General features: G+C 45.7%; 1 protein-coding gene across 1 annotated transcript in view; it reads right to left on the bottom strand.

Moving 5' to 3' along the window:
• The window catches only part of EXOC4 (exocyst complex component 4), a 428,233-nt gene that overhangs the window by 145,142 nt on the left and 264,672 nt on the right, over window positions 1-18,419 (bottom strand). The gene's annotated exons all lie outside the window — the stretch shown is intronic.

Raw genomic sequence — 18,419 nt, forward strand, 5'->3', positions numbered from 1 at the left:
GAATGGGCCAGGAACACATAGTTGGTGGACACTAAGTCATTATCGCTTGATTGTTGCAAATGTGCACCCAGATACGGGATTTACTGTCACTCTTCTCCTCCCTCACCCTGTCCTGGCGCTGATGGTCCCCGATCCACTTTCCTTACCATTTTTCCACCTCTCCTCAATGAGGGTTTAGAAGTGATCAGCAACACTGCTCTATTTTGCTTCACACCGTATCATTTTTTAATACTGAGGCAGAAGGACTGCTTGATGGTTTCATTATTCACAATAAACAAGCAAGAATCCTAACTATGGGTGAAAGCTTGGCTGGGACATGGCTGGGCTCTGATGTGACTCTCAGCACCAACCTAAAACACACACCAAGGAGCACACATTAAGCATTAGAAGCATCACCAAGCATGAGAAGGCAACATTTGCTAATAAAAAAAGAGTAAAGTTTCTTCTTGTCTATCTTCTACAACCAAAACACAGCTCTTGTTCGATCTCTTTGTTTCCTCCTGAACTTCCAGCTCATAAAAATACTGGACGGATATGGGGCTTAGGGGTGATTTATTTATCCTACAAGGTGTACATCTCATCAGAGAAATCTGTAAAATCGCACCTTGACCCTGAGAACATCTCAGTGTAGAGCAGAGAACGGTGGCTTTAGGAACTACGGCACAGTACAGGATGATAGAATCACAGAATCACGAGGTTGGAAAAGACCTTTGAGATCATCAAGCCCAACTGTATCTACCCACTACTAAACCAGAACCCTGAGCACCTCATCTACCTGTCTTGTAAATACCTGTAGGGATGGGGACTCAGCCACCTCCCTGGGCAGCCTCTGCCAGTGCTTGATAACCCTTTTGGTGAAGACATTTTTCTTAATGTCCAATTTGAACCTCCCCTGGTGCAAACTTGAGGCCATTCCCTCTTGTCCTATCACCTGTCACATGAGAGAGGAGACCAGCACCAACCTCTCTACAACCTCCTTTCTATCACTACATACCCTTGTAAAAAAGCCCACCTCCAGTTTTCTTGAAGGCCCCTTTCAGGTACTGGAAGGTCACTCTAAGGTCTTCCTGCAGTCTTCTCTAATCCAGGCTGAACATCCCCAACTCTTCCAGCCTGTCCTCATAGCTCCAGCCCTCAGATCATCTTTATGGCTTCCTCTGGACCTGTTTCCAGAATTCCACATGCTTATGTTGGGGATTCCAGAACTGGACACGGTACCTCAGGTGGGGTCTCACGAGAGAGGAGTAGAGGGGGAGAATCACCTCCCTCGACCTACTCTGGAAAGCAGTTCTTTCTCTTCCCAGTGACAGTTTCAGCCATCTGGAGTCACAAAACTGAAAGGGGCTCATCTTAGGTTCAAGTGTCATCCCTGGAGGTGTTCAAGGCCAGGTTAGATGGGACCTTGGGCAGCCTGATCTAGTGGGAGGTGTCTCTTCCCATCACAGGGGGGTTGGGATTAGGTGATCTTTAAGGTCCCTTTCAACCCAAACTATTCTATGTTTCTATGATTCTATGATGTTAGAGCAACGTCTGTGGCTCCTTGCAAGAGCCACCCCTCGGTGCTGGCTTTTCATCCCCCTATGGCAGATGAATTCAGTTTGCTTCCCATCTTCGTCGAGGTCTTTCGGATCAAACTTGAAAAATTGGAGCTTTCGTCAGATTCTGAAGACCCTCCGCAGCGTACTTAAGAGATGGGGTTTCACCCTGCAGCAGCAAGACAAAAAAACCCATCTTCTGATGTCGCTGGTGAGCAGCGGGTTGTGTTTGCTCCCCTCCACGAGGTCACGTTTTTGCAGAGCTGCGTGTGCGGAGCTGCACACACCAGCGCGTAACGCAGCCTCCTATCACCCCAACCTACACGGCTGCTTTTGAGAGCTGACTTCCACTTTCATTCCGCTCACCCCCTACAGACTCCTAACTACACTAGGAGGACTCCGAGTTCATTTTGAGAACAAATATAAAGTAGCTTTATTCCCCATATGCCGTGAACCTCCTTTTACTCTCTTTGAGCAGGTACAGGTTCTGTACAATGTAAGGCTGGGAGCAGGAATACAGCGGTCAGATGATTTTGACTCTTCCTAATTTATGGAGGAACTTTTTGGGGTTGTTTGGGTATAAAGGGCTTCAGTTTCCCCATTACAGCAATATGTAATGAATGTTTGCAAAGCAAGAGATCCTGAAAATGTAGACGAGAACAGTATCATTAAAGATGATACGAGGGCTGGAGCACCTCCCATACGAGGACAGGCTGAGAGAGTTGGGCTTGTTCAGCCTGAAGAACAAAAGGCTCCAAGGAGACCTTACAGAGACCTTCCAGTACTGAAAGAGGCTGCAGGAAAGCTGAGGAGGGACGTTTTACAAGGGTCTGAAGTGACAGGATGAGGGAAGATGGCTTTAAATTGGAAGGGGGAAGATTTAAATTAGACATTAGGAAGAAATTCTTCACAATGAAGGTGGTGAGGACCTGGCCCAGGTTGCCCAGGGAAGTTGTGGCTGCCCCATCCCTGGAGATGTTCAAGGACAGTTGGATGGGACCATGAGCAGCCTGGTCTGGTGGGATGTGTCCCTGCCCATGGCAGGGGGGTTGGGAACTGGATGATCTTTAAGGTCCCTTCCAATTCAAACCATTCTATGATTCTATGATCATCAAGATGCCCACAAGCCCCAACTGTGCACATCCAGCTAAGAGGAAAAAGTAAAATGCTGCACTTGAAGCGAAATGTGGACAGTGGGACTGTGATGTGCAGCTCAGTGGTCATGGCAACGTACTTCACGTTGAGCCTGGAACACCCCTTTGATGAGTTACTGCTTTATCATTTGTAACTGAAAAATAAATAAATACTTTATGTATTTTGAGTTTATACCAAACTGAGCAACTGCTGCTTCTACGACCAGCCACCCCTTTCGTCTTCTTAAGCCTCATCTGCAAACTTCTCCATTCCAGTCTTTGAAACCATGAGCTTCTAGCCCAAAACCAGCTCAACCCTGAGCAAAGCCTGCCAGGTGCCTCTGAGTTAGAGGATTGCTTCATGACCGAGATGATAACCCAAAATGACCACTGAATGACATTACTCACTGTCGATCCACTTGTAATTTAAATCCAATCCTGCAGAAGCCAGAAGATAAATGTACTAACCATTGTGAATCATTTTCTCTCTATATAGAAGTTCTGTGATGTATTTATTTCATGTGAACTCAGGGTATGTGTATGCTTAGAGACACTTTCTACCCAGCTCTGACCACAAGATGAAGTCAAACTTGCAGGAACCCACCGCTTCTTCTGGTTCTGATTTACCATACTATGGCCTCAAATTGCACCAGCAGAGGCTGAGACTGGATAGTAGGAAAATTTTCTTTATGGAAAGAGTGGTGAAACACTGGAAGAGGCTGCCCAGGGAAGTGGTGGAGACCATCACTCCATCCCCATCCCTGGAGGTGCACAAAAACCCATGTAGATGTGGAGCTTCATGGCATGGTTTAGTAGGCACATTAGTATCGTGTTGATGGTTGGTCACGATGATCTTAGAGGACTTTTGCAACCTTAACAATTCTATGATTCTATAAGAGCAGTGGTTGACTTCCCATGACGCCACAACTTCACTACTACTGATGTGTGCAAGGTAGAAAATGCATACAGCCTTGACAAAAAGTCATTCTAATTTTAAAGGAATCTTTACAGCCAATCCTAATCGAACTCCTGCCTACAGCATAGAAATACTGTGTGGTTTCATTAAATAGTTATAAACCACTTCAATATAATGCGATGATTAAGGTGTTAATAGAACCATAGTCATTCTATTCCACAAAGTGATCTGAAATACGAAGTTCACCAAGTTTAGCTTTTTGTATTGTTAAATTCTACTTCATTTAATCAGAGAATCATAGAATGGTTTGTGTTGGAAGGCACCTTAAAGATCATCCAGTTCCAACCCCCTGACATGGGCAGGGACACCTCTCACTGCATCAGACTGTTCAAAGCATCATCCAACCTGGACTCGGACACCTCCAGGGATGGGGCAACCTGGGCCACTGCCACACCACCCTCCCAGCAAAGCATTTCTTTCTAAGATCTCACGTCAGTCTCCCTTCTTTAAGCTCAAAACAGTTCTTCCCATCTTGTCCCTGCACTCCCTGATCAAGGGCCCCTCCCCAGCTTTCCTGGAGCACCTTGAAGTACTGGAAAGCTGCTATAAAGTGTCCCTGGAGTCTTCTCCAGGCTGAACAAGCCCAGCCCTCTCAGGCTGTCCTCTTAAGGAAGATATGACATACTATGCTCCGTTTGCTAACCATGACTGTGGTGTGATGATACTCCCCGCCCTGCATATTCACATTCTCTTCAGAGCACAACAGCTTTGTAAAAATTAACTTATTCTTCATATTATTTTTAAATCTGACCTGGTGGCACATTCTTCGTGCTCCAACTCCACAGCTCTCACTCTGCCCCCTGTAAAATGCAACATATGCTGATTATAAATCTCTAAAATGGCTCTATTAATACAGAGTAGCTGTGGTGACAGCTTTATAAATGGGAACCATCTTTATGCAAACTGTTTTTTATTAGGTTGCATTAAAATGATTTGTAATACAAATGCAAGGATGGCTTCGGAGCAGTAAGCAGTGACGAACAACTCCAACCAGCAAGTGGTCTCAAAGCCCATGAATCCTCAACATAAGAAGGAGATGGAACTGTTGGAATAGGTCCAGAGGAGGTCACGAAGATGATCCAAAGGCTGGAGCACCTCCCATAGAAGGAAAGGCTGGGAGAGTTGGGGTTGTTCAGCCTGGAGAAGTGAAGGCTCCAAGGAGACCTTATAGTGACCTTCCAGTACCTGAAGAGGCTACAGGAAGGCTGGGATGGGACTTTTTACAAGGGCCTGGAGTGACAGGATGAGGAGGAATGGCTTTAAATTGGAAGAGGGAAGATTTAGATTAGACATTAGGAAGAAACTCTTCGCAATGAGGGTGATATAAAACAGCCCCCTCCCTGAAAGTGTTCAAAGAGAGGTTGGATGGGCCTTGGAGGTGCCTGATCTAGTTGGAGGTGTCCCTGTCCATGGCAGGGGGGTTGGAACTGCGTGATCTTTAAGGTCCCTTCCAATCCGAGCCATTCTCTGATTCTATAATTTAGCGTAGCGGACTGTCTGCGCTTACAACAACAGAAGACACGATTAGATTAGCTTTGCTGCAGCTCTCTGCTCCTCTGCTTTTCCCAATCAGGTAGAAAACAGTCTAATAACCGGCTCTGTGCCTGTCAATCCAATTAGTTCCTATTTGCTGTGTGCTGACACTCCATTAAATAAGCAGACAGATGGTGTGATGTTTTATTATCATCCAACTGACTGATTAGTCTCTGGTGTGTGGACAGAGCTAAGGCCAATCAGTTAAGTCGGGGGTTCCTTCAAAACCCCACTGGGGTAACCAAAAGTCCCAAAACAAGAGATTGTAACCCCAAGGTCCACCTGGGGACATCCTGAGGTATCAGGGCTTGATGGAGCTACTGCCTCTGGAGTAGGTAGGGCCAAGGGAATGGCCTCAAGCTCCACCAGGGGAGGTTCAGGCTGAACATCAGGAAAAAATTTTTCATGGAAAGGGTCACTGGGCACTGGCAGAGGCTGCCCAGGGAGGGGGTTGAGTCCCCTTCCCTGGAGGGGTTTAAGGGATGGGTGGACGAGGCACTGAGGGACATGGTTTAGTGATTGATAGGAATGGTTGGACTCAATGATCTGGTGGGTCTCTTCCAACCTGGTGATTCTATGATTCTTTGATTTCTATGCCACATGTGTGCACGATACCCAGACAGCCAGAACACAAAAGAGCCCTGACCCACTCTTACTGAGCTAATTTTTACTGAAAATCGGGACAACCATAGCTGTTGTATCTTTGCAGCTCCCAGGTTTTCTTAGCTTTTGAATTCAAAGGGTTTTTTTTTCTTCTTTTTGAAATTAGAGTTATAAGTCATAATTTCCCCGATGAATACTCAGAGAGCATCTGATCTATTTTTGGGCATCAAATAGAAGTGGTATGTACTAAAGCTTAACTTAAATCTTCTTAACACTGTACGAAGCCGATTAAGATAACTTCTGATGTGCAATCTCCTCTCCCACAGCTCCAGGTCACCATTGCTTATTTGCACATCAACTGCAGTCGCCCTGCCTGAAGTCACTCTTCCTGCAGCTGGAGAGCATCACAATGTGCATGTAGTGAGCAAGGGCAAGCTCACGACATCTTGGACTGTGCCAGTCTCCAATGGATCACGCAGAAGAACAACAACAGTTTAGTAAAAGAATCATGGAATCATTAAGGAAATGACCTCAAAGATCATGTCCAATTGTCAGCCCAACACCACTGTGCCCACTATAAGCCATGTCCTCAAGTGCCACATCTACATGCTTTTTCATAGAATCATAGAATCACTAGGTTGGAAAGGACCCACCAGATCATCGAGTCCAACCATTCCCATCAATCACTAAAGCATGTCCTTCAGCGCCTCGTCCACCCATCCTTTAAACACCTCCAGGGAAGGTGACTCAACCATCTCTCTGGGCACCCACTGCCAGTGCCCAATGACTTCTATGAATTTTTTTTTTCCTGATGTTCAGCCTGAACCTCCCCTGGCGGAGCTTGAGGCCATTCCCTCTCGTCCTGTCCCCTGTCACTTGGGAGAAGAGCCCAGCTCCCTCCTATCCACAACCTCCTCTCAGGGAGTTGGAGAGAGCAATGAGGTCTCCCCTCAGCCTCCTCTTCTCCAGCCTAAACAACCCCAGCTCTCTCAGCCGCTCCTCATAAGGCCTGTTCTCCAGCCCCTTCACCAGCTTTGTTGCTCTTCTCTGGACTCGCTCCAGAGCCTCAACATCCTTCTTACGGTGAGGGGCCCAGAACCGAACATAGTATTTGAGTTGCAGTTTCACCAGTGCCGAGTCCAGAGGGAGAAGAACCTCCCTGGACCTGCTGGTCACGCCGTGTCTGATCCAAGCCAAGATGCCATTGGCCTTCTTGGCCACCTGGGCCACTGCTGGCTCAAGTTCAGTCGCTGTCAACCAACACCCCCAGGTCCCTCTCCTCCAGGCAGCTTTCCAGCCAGACTTCTCCTAGTCTGTAGGACTAGGAACACCTCTGGGGACGGTGACTCCACCACTTCCCTGGACAGCCTGTTGTAATGTTTCATCACTCTTCCTGTAAAGATATTTTTCTGTAATATCCAATCTAAACCTCCCTTGTCCCAATTTGAGGCCATTTCCTCATTGCCATTTTTATGTGACAAAGGAGATTAACATCTACCTCGCTATAATCTCCTTTCAGGTAGTTCTAAGGGGTGATTAAGGTCTCCCCTCAGCTTCCTCTTCTCCAGATTAAACCACCTCAGTTCCCTCAGCCAACAGAAGGCTTGTTCTCCAGACCTAGAAGCAGCTTGGGAAGTGAGTAGCTCAATAGAAGGAGTATACGGTTAAATACTTCAGAATACTACAGCTATTGAATGTATTTGTTGATGTCCTTATCATCTTTTTGCTTTAGTGGTGTGCCTCTAGGACTCCAGATAAATGGACACTAAAGATAAGGGGGAAAAATATGCCAACTCAGGAAAAGATAAAGCCTTAAGGGCTTCAAACTTTAAGGGCAGTCAGAGCCAGAAGCCTCCCTACATGATAAAGCAGCCCCCTCCTCCTCAGCAGATCCAGTCTTTATCTTCCAAGTCCATAAACCTGCTTGATTTTTCAAAAGAGACTTTCATTTCTATTTGCCCAACAGCTCCAAAGTGGTTGGAAAAGGTTGTAGGTATCTTCCACTTAGAGTAGCTTAAAAATTCTAGCTGTAGAATCAATATAAATCACAACTGTAAAATTAATGTAATTTTACAATTTTAGAATTATTTCTAAGGCTTGAAATGGTAGAAAGAAAGAATAAAAACTTTAATCTCAGTTGTCTTAGGTACTTTTGAAGCACCAGAAGTTAAAAAAAAAATTTACATGGAAAAATGGTACTTTAATAGGGAATCCTTCTAAATGGATGAGTGAATGTAGGGTCTTCTCTTTGAACGTATTTTTTTCATTTTTAGGTCTGGAAGGCATCATCGTAGAATCATAGAGTAGATAGGTCGGATGGGACATTAAAGATCATCCAGTTCCAACGCCCCTGACACGGGCAGGGACACCTCCCACTAGATGAGGTTACCCAAGGCAACATCCAACCTGGCCTTGAACACCTCCAGGGATGGGGCAGCCATGACTTCTCTGGGCAACCTGTTCCAGTGCCTCACCACTCTCATGGTGAAGAAATTATTCCCAATATCTAGTATAAATCTGTTTTCCTCCTGCTTATATCCGTTCCCCCTTGTCCTATCACCACAGGCTTTTATGAATAGTCCCTCTCCAGCTTTCTGGTAGGCTCCTTTCAGGTACTGGAAGGTCGCTATAAGATCTCCTCGTAGCCTTCTCTTCTCCAGGCTGAACAAGGCAAACTCTCTCAGCCTGTCCTCATATGGGACGTACTCCAGCCCTCGCATCATCTTTGTAGCCTCCTCTGGACCCATTCCAAAGCTCCACATCCTTCTTTGAGGTTTAACAAGACCAAGTGCCGGGTCCTGCACTTAGGGGACAACAACCCTATGCAGTGCTACAGACTAGGAGAAGTCTGGCTGGAAAGCTGCCTGGAGGAGAGGGACCTGGGGGTGTTGGTTGACAGCGACTGAACATGAGCCAACAGTGGCCCAGGTGGCCAAGAAGGCCAAGGGCATCTTGGCTTGGATCAGAAACGGCGTGACCAGCAGGTCCAGGGAGGTTATCCTCCCTCTGGACTCAGCACTGGTGAGACTGCACCTCGAATTCTGTGTTCAGTTCTGGGTCCCTCACCAAAAGAAGGATGTTGAGGCTCTGGAACGAGTCCAGAGAAGAGCAACAAAGCTGGTGAAAGGGCTGGAGAACAGGCCTTATGAGGAACGGCTGAGAGAGCTGGGGGTGTTTAGCCTGGAGAAGAGGAGGCTGAGGGGAGACCTCATTGCTCTCTCCAACTCCCTGAGAGGAGGTTGTGGAGAGGAGGGTGCTGGCCTCTTCTCCCAAGTGACAGGGGACAGGACGAGAGGGAATGGCCTCAAGCTCCACCAGGGGAGATTTAGGCTGGACATTAGGAAAACACTTTTCACAGAAAGGGTCATTGGGCACTGGAACAGGCTGCCCAGGGAGGTGGTTGAGTCACCTTCCCTGGAGGTGTTTAAGGCACGGGTGGATGAGGAGCTAAGGGACATGGTTTAGTGATTGATAGGAATGGTTGGATTCGATGATCCGGTGGGTCTCTTCCAACCTGGTTATTCTATGATTCTATGATTCTTACGTTGAGGATTCCAGAAATGGACACCATCATCAGACTGAAACCAATTTTCTTTGAAAGTCCAAATCCTTAGTCACGCTTCTAACGTCAACAAAAATGACTCAAGGGAAGTGAGAAAATATCTAATTGCTCATCACCACTTCATAGTCCTTACTTCTGCTTCTCAGGCTTTGAAAAGAAAATACATCTATTAAGTTCAGCTTTTATTTCCCTGTAGTTTCACCCTTTAGCACTGACGCAGAAGCAATTATTCTCTTTGGACCATTGCCCAAGCCATAGGTTCAGGATACTTAACCCCCGCTAAAGACTGCTCAAAATAAGCATGCAGAGATCCCAAACGCTCACACATGCACAGACACACATACACGCACGGCCACATCTCCCTGAGCACAACAGGCTGCTTTTAAAATCACATTTGCGGTCTTAAGAACTCGAACCAGCCACACACTTACCAGCCTATGACTCTTCCTCGAGTGAACCATGCTCAAGCAGGTTTCAAACAGCTTTCCTGGAGCAGTTCCACCCTTGAGCTCGGAAACACTCTCCTCCCTTTAATGGGATGTTTTAGCCTTCTGACTTTTACAGCAGATGCATTTTAAGACTCCGTGATGTCATTTAATTACAGACTTAGGGAAGAAGGCTGAAAGCTTTATTGTAACCAGCCTGCGCTGTCAGCTCTCCAGATGGAGTCACCAACTATGCCATATTGCTCAGACAGAACCTCTGATGATGGGAAAGAGGAATCCAAGAGCTCACTTCTTTGGCTTATTTTTTTCCCCTTTAACATAAGCATGCAGCATTCAGCCCCTGATGAAATAATAGCTTAAGATTAGCCTCTTCTCAGTTCCTCTCTTTCTATATATATATATTTACACACACATGCACTTATCAATCGAATCATAATTGCACAGATAGGAAAGCAGAAGCACGCATGCAGCCTACCTACAACTTTAAATAAACTCAAGATTCTGTCAATTCTATGTATTCACTCTTTTCTATATGTATTTTTGTATCGCAAATGCACATTATGTGAGATAGGCTCTACCTGAGTAGCTACAGATCAGCTTATCTTGAAAAGCCGAGTGTGAGATTCTGCAAAAATGCAGTTTTTAGTAAGAGTAGTAAAGAGAAGAAAAGGTCCTAAAAAATGCGACACACAGCGATGAATCATAGAATGGTTTGAGTTGCAAGGGACCTTAAAGCCCAGCCAGTTCCAACCCCCCTGCCGTGGGCAGGGACACCTCCCACTAGATCAGGTTGCTCAAAACCCCATCCAACTTGGCCTTGAACACCTCCAGGGATGGGACATCCACGACTAATCTGGGCAGCCTGTGCCCCTGTCTCACCACTGGAACTGGATGGACTTTGAGGTCTCTTCTGACCCAAACCATATGAAGATTCTATGATTAATTCTTCATTTCTCATGAGAAGTGACACATCGTAAATGGAAAAACCCTAACTGTCTTCTCAGCACTTAGCCAAATTTCCAATCTGATTTGAAAGGCTGTTTGATAACGTGGAAGGACAAGAAGTGCAGCACATGTCTACTTTGGGAGATTCCACCTCCACTCCAGGGCTTCCAGGTTTGGTGCAGGAAAAGCAGTATAACCAAGGTCACCCCTTCACACTCACGCTTTGGAAACCAACCCATAACAGGTCTGCCTGAAGATTGAAGACAACAATCATTAAAAAACCTGCTTCATTAGACTGCTCTGATCCCTTAGACTGCTCATTCCAAGTGACAGGTGACAGGATGAGAGGAAATGGCCTCAAGCTCCACCAGGGGAGGTTTAGGCTGGACACTAGGAAAAAATTTTTCACGGAAAGGGTCATTGGGCACTGGCAGAGGCTGCCCAGCGAGGGGGTTGAGTCACCTTCCTTGGAGGGGTTTAAGGGACAGGTGGACGAGGCGCTGAGGGACATGGTTTAGTGATTGATGGGAACGGTTGGACTCAATTATCTGGTGGGTCTCTTCCAACCTGGTGATTCTATGATTCCTTTTCACTAAAACCGCTCTTCCTCCACAAAACAAACAAGCAGGAATGAGATACTACGAGATGCGTTTGCAGGAGATGCCAGCATCATTTCAACTCACGCTGGGAGAAGCAAGCCTTGGAAATAGGAATTAAGGGGTAACTTAACAAATGTATACAATTGGGACTGTGATCTGCTATTATGATTTGTGGTTCTAGATGAAAGTATACACATAAACCTGTTTGCATCCTAAGTTTAACTGTACTCCTCTCTAGCTAATTACTATGTTGCTTTCTATTTTCAAGTTCTCATCAAGCTATAAACCAGAGGGAAATCACGAAGCCTAGGTAAATAACAAGAAATGTTATTTCAATAAAGGGAAAAACTATTTATTGCTTGGAAAGACATTCTAACAGTATTATGTTCTTATTGCCTGCTCCCTCCTCTCGTTCCACCCCCACCCCAAACTTAGCAATTTTATGAAGTGGTCTAGTTTTAACCATAGAATCGTAGAATACTTTGGGTTGGAAGGGACCTTAAATATCATAGAATGATAGAATCACCAGGTTGGAAAAGACTCACCAGATCATCGAGTCCAACCATTCCTATCAAACAGTAAACCATGTCCCTCGGCGCCTCGTCCACCCATCATCCAGTTCCAACCCCCCTGTGATGGGAAGAGACACCTCCCACTAGGTCAGGTTACCCAAGGTCCCATCCAACCTGGCCTTGAACACCTCCAGGGATGGGGCTGCCACCACTTCCCCGGGCAACCTGTTCCAGCGCCTCACCACCCTCATAGCAAAGAAACTCTTCCTCATGTCTAGTCTAAATCTGTCCCTCTCCATTTTGTAGCCATTCCCCCTCATCCTATCACCTCTGACCTTTGCAAACAGTCCCTCCCCAGTCTTCACGTGGGCCCCCTTCAGGTACTGGAACCACCAGAACAACAGAGAAGATCATCTTGAACAACCCCCAGCAACAGGGTTTAAGTTGCTTCATTATGATCAAGGAGATCTCCTACATAGCATAATTTTCCTTCCATTATAAAAGATGCTTAACTTGAAGGCTCCAGGGAGATGTGTTAGCAGCCTAAAGGAGGCCTACAAGAAAGTTGAGGAGGACTTTTTACAAGGGCCTGTTGTGTAGGACCAGGGGAATGGCTTTAAGTTGGAAGAGGGAGGATTTAGACAAGGAAATAGGAAGAAATTCTTCACGATGAGGGTGGTGAGGCCCTGGCCCAGGTGGCTGAGGGAAGTCATGGGTGCCCCATCCCTGGAGGTGTTCAAGGCCAGCTTGGATGGGGCCTTGAGAAGCCTGGTCTGGTGGGAGGGGTCCCTGCCCATGGTAGATGGGCTGGAAGTGGATGAGCTTTGAGATCCCTTCCAACCCAAACCATTCTACGATTCTAAATGAAATCTAGGCAGACTTTCACACAAGGCCAGATGACAACCAGCCCGTGGTGTCCACAGGAAAGTGCTCACTCTCATACCAGTTCTTGACAGCAAAAATTAAGGCTCAAATTTCATGTGTTATTTCATACTTCTTCAAATAAAGCTCCAAGTGGATGGCGATGAAAGAATACACAAGCAGGGGAGGATGTTGAACGGTCCCCAGAAAAATCAATTTCCAGCTGCTGGTTTTGTTATTTAGATTTAAGAAAGAACCAAACGCGTACAGGATTGTGAGTTTGAGCTATTGAGAAATGGGAGACAAAATGTAAAAGTCAGCAGCATCGAGTAAACTATTAAAAAATATCAATTTATGGACAGGGACATTAAATATTTTGTATTCAAGCTTTTTTGCTTGTACAGTAAAAACGGCAGCTGGATATAAATTTCACGGTCTTGAAAAAGCAGAAGGTCGTAGCCTACAAAAACAAAATTGCAATGCAACTTTGGAATGGAAATTTGAACTCTAAAGGTAATTTTCCCTTGACAGCACTCACTGATGCATGAATTATACTCTCAGGGATGCACAAATAGGATTTGTTTGATTGCTTTATCATCCCCCCATTATATCAAATCTTCTAAAGCAGTGGGAGACATCATAGGGCTGTTTGTAGATTCCTTGTTTGAAGACACGGTGAGGGCAAAATTGGATCATTCCTATTGAGGAACAGGGTCTGACCATGAAATCATAATTAATGCCATAACAATCTACTTATGAGTCTCTGAAGCAGCCAGGAGGGGGATAAATTAGAAGCAAAATATTGTTAGCATTTTGTTTAAATTAAATTAAAAGAAGTCTGACATGACAGGAACCATATTACAGGCTAATAAGGGATTAGATGAAGCAATTACAGCAAAAGGGCTTTTGTCTGGTGATGCAAAGAGACACACGCTTTGTCGACATCACTGCTTTGAAGACATAATTCCAAATTCTCTTGAGTAGCACGACACCTGCCAAGAGTTTTGGTTTCCAAGAGTGTCTTGAGTTTAGAAATCCAACCTGCCCTATGCCACAAAGACGATCTGAGGGCTGGAGGAACTCCTATACGAGGACAGGCTGAGGGAGCTGGGCTTGTTCAAGCCTGGAGAAGAGAAGGCTCCATGGGAGACCTTATAGTGGCCTTCCAGAACTTAAAGGGGGCCTACAAGGAAGCTGAGGAGGGGTCTTTATCACTCAGTGTAGTGATAGGATGAGGGGTAGCGTTTTTAAATTGAAAGAGGGGAGATTTAGGTTAGATCTTAGGAAGAAAGACTTTACTGTGAGGTTGGTGAGGGACTGGCGCAGGTTGCCCAGAGAAGTCATGGATGCCCCATCCCTGTTCAGGGCCAGGTTGGATGAGGCTATGAGCAACCTGATCCAGTAGAAGGTGTCTCTGCCCACGGCAGCAGGTTGGAACTGGATAATTTTTAAGGTCCCTTCCAACCCAAATCACTCTATGATTCTATGATAAGATTTTTTTTTTCAAAGGTCGGTGCAAGACCAAACTAGTCTATGATTCTATGATTATAGAACCATGGAGTGGTAATGGTTGGAAGAGACCTTAAAGATCATCCAGTTCCACCCCCTGCTATGAGAAGGGACACCTCCCACTGGATCAGGCTGCCCAAGGCCCCATCCAACCTGACCTTGAACACCTTCCCATTCCATGATACAGAATAGCAGAGAGTATGGCTCTCACTTGGAAAAATCTATTTGTGTAACTGGCTTTACTGAAAAGATTTTATTCATAGAGTCACAGAATTGTATAAATTTGTATCAAAGGCCTTGGAGAAATCCTGAAACCATGATCTATGGAAACCCTTAGCCCTACTTTACTCGCCAAAAACTGAAGGACACATGCACAAGCAGAAAGAAAGGAAAGAGGAACACAGAGAGGAAAAGAGGTGGGAAAAAGAGAACTTGGGTTTTACGTTAGAGCTATTCAGAAGCCAATTTTCTTGAAGCATCACAGTGAGCACCAGAAATTGCTGGGAATCGGGATTTGCTGAATTATCTGAAAGCTTGCATGAGTGACAACAGAATTACCTCCTTCTAAGAGCTTGACCTACATCTTCTAAAATAATGACTACCCAGTGGTGGAGGAGGAGAGGAGCAGCCCTGGAGGAGACCTGGAGGATCAGACATCTCTTAAATGTTATGACGCTCCCTGACGAGTAATCATTGAGAAAGGCTGGAGAAATTGGGGAATGTTCCTCTGTGCCACCAGGAAGTCACTTTGCTGCTGCACCCACCCACGTACACAAGGCGTAGAGCACAGAAGGCGTCACAGTCCTGCTTCACGGCACGTGGGGAATGGCTACGTTCCCTGTCAAACTACCCTCTCATACATTCCTAGTTAATTCCGGCAACCGATTCCAATTAGGGCAAGGAAGGGGGGAGGAAGTTCTTCTGTCCTTCACGTTCCTCGATATGTATTAGGAATGACAGCCTATGATTGCTGCAGACAGCATCTAATTAACTGTCATTATAAAACACATGTCAAAGCCTGGGGCCTGTGCAGGATCCGCTGTCTAATTTAGCTCCAGAATATTAAAAATCCCCTTGAAACAAGCCAGTGAACGGATTTTGTTGTCTTATTAAACATCCTCCCCATTCCTAAACCCTCTTTCCTCTTATGGTACTCAGTATTTGGAATAAATGATGGATTAAACCTGCTTCTTGTCTTCCTCCTTGCTGCAGTCACCTTAAAGAGAAGGATTAGAACACAAATATGACATGGAAGTGGAAGCTGTCTGCAGAACTATTAAAGGCCTAATGAAACAATTATATCTAAACAACCACAACAATCACCTGCAGAGCTTCTTTTTTTCTGTAGCGCACGGAACAGATCTTACTTCTCTTGTTTTTATTACTTAGAACAAGCATAAATTAATCCAACTCTCTTTCTGCAAGCAAAACATGCACGGGGAAATAAAGCAGAGGAACTGGATGCATTAGATTTCTGGTAACATCAACACCTTTGCTGCACAAAGTCACCAAACCAATCCCCCTTCCAATTTAAAGCTCATCCTGTCACTCCAGGTCCTTGTACAAAGTCCCTCCCCAGCTTTCCTGGAGCCCCTTCAGGTACTGGAAGGTGCTCTAAGATCTCTACAGAGTCTTCTCCAGGCTGAACAAGCCCAACTCTCTCAGCCTGTCCTCCTAGCAGAGGTGCTCAAGCTCCTGGATCATCTTCGTGGCCTCCTCTGGACCCGTTCCAATAGTTCCACCTCCTTCTTACGTTGGGGATTCCAGAACTGGACACAGGGCTCCAGGTGGGGTCTCATGAGAGCAGAGTAGAGAGGGAGAATCCCCTCCCTCACCCTGCCGGCCACGCTTCTTTTGATGCAACCCAGGACATGGTTGACTTTCTGGGCTCAAGCGCACGTTGCCAGCTCATGTTGAGCTTCTCATCAATCAGTGACCTCAAGTCCTTCTTGGCAGAGCTACTCTCAATCACCTTGTCCCCCATCATTTATTGAAACCGCAGATTGCCCCGACCCAGGCACAGGACCTTGCACGTGGTCTTGTTGAACCTCATGAGGTTCATACAGCCCCAATTCTCCAGCTTGTCCAGATCCCTCTGGATGACATCCCACCTTTCTGGTGTGACAACTGCACCACCCAGAGAAACATAGGTATTTCTGGAGTCTATGGGATATGACTCTCAGAATCCCAGGGAAGTGCTGTATTCTGGAATTGCGTTCTACCTACTTCATTTTTCATAGAAACCACTCCTTTCCCCTGAAAGCTGTACAGCGTAGACCTTCCTTTTCCAGACACAGATTACAGCCACCAGAAGAAAATAAAGAGCTGATTATTCCCAGTAACAATACCTAAAAGGCTTGGAAATGCCCTTCAGTGTGTGGGCAGTCCAATTTTGGAATAAGATGCTTCTGTAATCCATTAATACTTCTCCATTTAGCCTCCTGTCTCCTGCTCGAAGGGAAAAACTGACCAACAAGAACATTGTCCTTAAGAGAATGTTATCACAACACAAAGTGCTTAGAAAAGAACTCCTAGTATTAAAGTCTGATTGTCAAATGGGTCTGTGTGATCCCTGCCTCCAACAACAAGATTTGAAGTGGCTACAACATGCATTACTTGGGACAAACCAGGATAATGAGCCAAATAAACCAGCTATTTTATCATCGTGCCTTTCCCTCGTGCAAAAATTGAGCCTTCCCCTTAAGGAAATGCACAGAATCCATCGAAACGTGCTTTCTTTACAGAAATGTTCAATGCTTTCCCCGGTCCACAGGATGGTGTCATGTCCCTTCGCAGAGAAGCACATTTCAGGTGTTTGCAGCCCAGTTTCAGAAACGGAATGAATTTCAGACACAGCCTCCAGGTAGAAAGGAAGATCCAATCAATGAAAAGTATCAACTCAGGAGATATCAGAGAGTCCATTAATCACGAAAGCATGAAGTTCCCTTGCTCCACATCTCTCTTTGGTGTTTGTAAACATAGTGCCTTGGTATAGTTAAAGCTCAACATAAAAAGCAGCTATAGAGCCCCAAGGGCTGATACTGAAGAGCTTGATTTCCTAGATCCAACCTACCTGCCATCCCTCAAGCTTAGCACTTCTTCCAAGCAGTATTATGACAGACACTATCTCTTTGCATCTGGCCTTGCAGAAGAGCCTTGTGAACTCCCTGATCTCAAGGAAGAAGTGCCAAGATATTTCACAGCTTCCAGAGCTGTGATTTAAATGTCCCTCCATTTCCTTCAGCTTTGCTGAAGATGCCACAAAAATGGACGGTCTCGTCATCATGGGAGCAACCCAAGATGTCAGTGACCTGGGATCAAGTATCTCATCGATGCACATACAAGTCAGCAAGATTTAATTTAGAATCATAGAATTATTATGGTTGGAAAAGATCTCTAAGATCATCCAGTCCAACCGGCAGACCAACACCTAAAAAACATGTTCCAAAGTGTCACGTCCACATGTATTTTGAATACTTCCAGGAATGGAAAAGCCACCATTTCCCTGGGCAGCTTCATCCATAGCTTCACCACTCTTTCAGTTAAGAAATTTTTCCCAATATCCAATCTAAACCTCTGCTGGCACAACTTGAGGCCATTTCCTCTCATCCTATCACTTGTTACTTGGGAGAGGAGACCAACACCCACTTTGCCCAAACTTCCTTTCCAGGAGCTGCAGAGAGTGATGAGATCTCCCATCAGCCTCTTCTCCAGACTAAAACAGCTCCAGGTCCCTCAGCTGCTCCTCATAAGACTTGTGCTCCAGCCCCTTCACCATCTCTGCTGCTCTTCTCTGAAGATGCTCCAGCGCCTCAACATCCTTCTTGTGCTGGGGGCCAAAACTGAACCCAGGATTCAAGGCGCAACCTCATCAGTGCCGAGACCAGGGAAACGATCCTTTCCCTGCTCCTGCTAGCCAACCCCATGGCTGATCCAAGCCAGGATGCTGCTGGCCTTCCTGGCCACCTGGGCCACTGCTGGCTCTTGTTCAGCCACTGTTGACCAGCAACTCCATACACTGAGTAGTCTAAAGCCTTCGTCTTAATTAGCCTCTCTTTAAATGCTGAGTTCTTTCCATGATAAACCACTTGCTTATCCCATGTCAACAAAAGGAAGGGAAATAATATTAAGGCAAAGCATGAAAAGTAAAAAGATATTCAAAAAAATGCTATTCCTGGAGGAACGTTTTAGGCTTTGAAATTACA

This window comes from Phaenicophaeus curvirostris, chromosome 1 (genome assembly GCF_032191515.1).
Source record: "Phaenicophaeus curvirostris isolate KB17595 chromosome 1, BPBGC_Pcur_1.0, whole genome shotgun sequence".
NCBI classification, from domain to species: Eukaryota; Metazoa; Chordata; class Aves; order Cuculiformes; family Cuculidae; genus Phaenicophaeus; species Phaenicophaeus curvirostris.